General features: G+C 35.7%; 1 pseudogene; it reads right to left on the minus strand.

Moving 5' to 3' along the window:
* LOC104510686 overlaps positions 1-2,750 on the minus strand; it is a 7,303-nt pseudogene extending 4,553 nt beyond the window's left edge.
* Positions 2,751-4,280: the final 1,530 nt, after the last annotated feature.

Genomic DNA, 4,280 nt, shown 5'->3' on the forward strand with positions numbered 1-4,280 from the left:
CAGATTATATTGAAGAAGCAGTAGGACAGGTTTTCAGAGAAAGGAAGATCATCTGAAAACACATAAGAGAGTTTGTGTTCCTATTCAGTGCTGTCAGCGCATGTTATTTTAGAAACTATCCCAGCATTTCTTTTTTATTCGGGTTAGGGTTATTCCCCCTGAAAACCTTAGTTCTGATAGCATAGGACTACAAGCACATACTTGATCGAAAAAGGTTTCCAGCCTTCATTCTTGCAGAGGAACAGCTGAAATGTGAATCCAAAGGCAAATAAAAACCTTAATCTATTATTGTGAAGGACAATTATGTGATGTATTCAGGCTTAATTAACAATTTTCTGACATTCAGTGTTGTCAATTGGCAATTCTATGAAAAATGCTGAGTGGAATGAATTTTAATTTTCACAGTATTGTAAAAACTGCTTATATATTTTAATGCACTCCAGTGCAAAAGAATGAACAAAATTTAAAAATTATGGTTTTATTCAAGAAATAATTTTAAACTGATCAGGCATCAGAGAAGAGCCATGAAAAGAATTAAAAGACTTAAACATGCCTTGTAATAAACTGGTCAAAGTGACACATCTATGAAGTTATTAAGGAGAGGATTAAGTGATATCTGGGGAAAAATAGCTAAACAAAAGTCTGATTCTAAAAGCTAGGAAGAAAAATAGATGCACTGGTCAGAAGGTAGTTTGGGCAACCCCTAATCTGAAATGAGAAAAAAACTCAAACAATGAAAAGAAATGATTTAACAGAAATTTTGCAAAAAGAAATTCCAGGTTTGATGTTTCCTTACAAGATTCGCTGCAGTAAACGCAATAATGTATTGAATTAAATCCTTGTGCTACGCAAAATCTCAGACCACACAAGATCCACCACACAAGGCTTCCTCTGTCTCAAGTGGCATTTTTACAAGAAAGGGTCTTTTCAAAATAGTCAAGTTTTTCACCTAAGCCATTGTTTGAAGTTTTAAATGTCACTTTCAATTTTTCCCAAATAAGGATTCGATTTCTAATGTTTCACACAACCCAAAAGAGTCCTGCATGTCCAAAAAGCTTGTTTATGTCTCTAAACCATGAGTACATCAGATACCGAGTTAATTAGGACTGGCTGAAGATCCTCCTTGGTACAGAAACAAAAGGGTTGAATGAGGCAAGAAGAAAGAAGGGAAGTAAGCAGAGAGAGAGGGAGAGGAAGAAAATTACTGTGGAAGCTAGCTAGCCTGGGATACAGAGCACACTGCCGCTTTCTACGTGGTTTACATGCTCCATCACCGTGTGCAAGTGCACAGCAACTGGATGTATTTATGCAGAAGAGCTAGAGAAGTGCTTCAGTTCCCTAAAAGTGGTATCCAGGCACTGAGTCAGGCGGTAAGCAAGTTTCCCAAGGTCAGCTAAGTCTTTGACTAAAAAGGAATGGGCACCTGTGTCTACCAGGTTCCAAGGAGCTGCCACAAACATTTAACTTGTCTTTTTTAATCACGAAAGTCAGAATCAGGCTGATACAGTCTTTTGTTCCCTATTTAACTGTGGTCCATGACTGCTCGTGAACACTGCAATAATGCTCAAAATGAGTAATATGCATAAAAATCACTATAATCCTCTCATCTATAAGCCTCACAACTAGAATGTGTCAAAACTGTGGTACATTGAGAAAAAGACATAGAGGCTCTGTATTACAATGGCAGACTTGAAACAGGGAAATAAATAATCCAGTTTCAGCGTTGTAACAGATATATCTTGTCCTTGCATAATTCTAATTAATGCACTTAAGAAATACTGTTGTGGCTATTACTCACCAAATGATACTTTGTAAGTTTTCAGCTGCTCTTCATGTTTCTTGGCCAATTTATAAATGTTATTGCTATATCCTTTTAAGGCTTCTCCATAATCCCTACAGTCGAATGGAATGACCTGGGAATCTGCAAGTTCATAAACCAGAGTGCCTCGTAACTGGGCAACTGTTAGCTGTTCTTGAAGGTGGGGTCATAAAATTTTTCCACCAACTCGAAAGTCTCATACACAGTGTGGTAAACAGGATAATTGCTGAATTTGTCTGTTTTCTGAAAAAGAGCAAGCAAATCTGTCAGTGCCCTGTGTTCTAACTGCAGTTAAGAGATGTATTGATTGCTTAAGGGCTATGATGTTTTGCAGTGTTTCCAAATCAGAAAAGCCATTTGCTACAAAGCACAATTTACTATCCTTCCATTTCTGTGTGTTCATTTTAAGAAACTAAACCTGAATCCATGGATTGTTGTGTGAGATTAAGTGAGCAGGCTTCCCTCTCTGTCTACACAGACCTGCCTGCAGTCCCATTGTGCAGGGACTGCCTTCTCTAAAAGTGAGAAGTGTGGGGTTTGAATAGCAGTTGTTCTCCACCATGGCCTCTTTTTTGCTTGTGTAGCTATTTCTGAACACAGTCAAGGGAGATTCGTATATTAAGAGGCCAAATAATAGTATGGTGGGATGAAATATACACCTCCAATCAGATTTTATTTATAGAATTTATATATTTAGGTTTCTTGCTAAATTAAGGAATGGCACTGATATAGAAACAAGCCCAAGATTCTGTGAAGCGTTTTTATTCATGATGAATAAATGCTTTTAAAGGATGACTGCTCAGCACCAGCAAACTTCTTCAAGCAATCTGGAAGACTTACCCTATTCTTGGTATAACGGACTCTGCCTGATGCAATTCCCAGTCTCTGAAAGTAAGCTTCAAAATCACTGCCTGATCCCAGTTTGTTTATTCTACATGTAGAAAAGACATCATCTTAATGAAAGCACTCACTTACTTTATAGTACGGTAGTAATTTATGCAAAATGCAGATTTTTCAAAAAAATGGAGGTCAGCTCTTATGGAGGGCACATCAGGGACGTTAGTAAGAACAGAGACTAGATGAGTGGCAAGCTTAATTACTCTAATGATCTTATTCCACCACATTAATTCAGTATCCAATATTGCTAGGAAGATCTTTTAAATATAGCAATCTTGACCATATTATAAAAAAAGAAAAATACCAAACATTCTGCACAACAACCATAAAATTGTATCAGACATGTCTCTGCAATCTTAAAACATTAATCCTATATTTCCAAACTAATATGAATTGGGCAGCAGTACATGTAAAGACAGATGTGTTTATATATTTAGCATATTCCACAGTAGAATCAAAGACTGATAAATAATTTCCCCTGCAGAAGGCACAATTAGCATCTGTTACTTACAAGTAAACACTGCCATCTGCTGGGAACATGTGGCAAGACAGGGGAAAAGAAATTGCAATGAAGACATGAATTCTAAGTTATTTTCAAATATTTACTTCGATTTTATATTATTAGGTTTATATATCTAGGGTGGTAAATAACTGGTGTTTCTTCTCTTCCAACTAAAGTTCTTCTGTTAGTATAAATTTCTGCAAAGAACTATTTGTATCAATTGAGAAAAATCAGATCTGATAGCATTTTCAAAAGGAAGATATCTTAGAGAGTTTAATGAACCTAGAAACTCATCAGGGCCTGAAAGATAGGGTAATACATGCAGAACATTTTGGTCAAATCACAGAAAGAGGCAGTTCTATTTGCCTTATGTGAATAATGCCACATTGTGAAGAAGATTTAGTCCTACAAGTCACAGGCTCAAAGAGTGTTTCAGAGTTTTAATACCTTCAGATCTGACATTTCAATACCTTCAGATATAGATTTGTAATGTATTACATGTACCTCCATTGTATAAACACCAAATAAGTATCATGAGAGCTTTGTAATTACCACTCCAGGCAGTTTCTCTAAACTGAGCACTTGTTTATCCTAAGCAATGTTGATATTATCTTATCTAGTAGGGTGACTAAACAATATTTTGAACCCTTTACCCACCGAGCTCTTTTTTGATTGCTTTCCAAATTGCTTTTCTAGCAATAAAACTTCTTTTAAAAGTGTGAGGTTTCATTTTCCAGCAGACATGCATGTCAGCATCATTAAAAAAAGTAATAAAATTTTATTTTATTTTACTATAAAAGTTATTGCTAGAGAGTCGCCTTATACTGAAAGGTTTTCATGGAATCATAGAATGGTTCCGAGCTCTTTTTTGATTGCTTTCCAAATTGCTTTTCTAGCAATAAAACTTCTTTTAAAAGTGTGAGGTTTCATTTTCCAGCAGACATGCATGTCAGCATCATTAAAAAAAGTAATAAAATTTTATTTTATTTTACTATAAAAGTTATTGCTAGAGAGTCGCCTTATACTGAAAGGTTTTCATGGAATCATAGAATGGTTTGGTTT

Source organism: Eurypyga helias, unplaced genomic scaffold (assembly GCF_000690775.1).
Source record: "Eurypyga helias isolate BGI_N326 unplaced genomic scaffold, ASM69077v1 scaffold5816, whole genome shotgun sequence".
NCBI classification, from domain to species: domain Eukaryota; kingdom Metazoa; phylum Chordata; class Aves; order Eurypygiformes; family Eurypygidae; genus Eurypyga; species Eurypyga helias.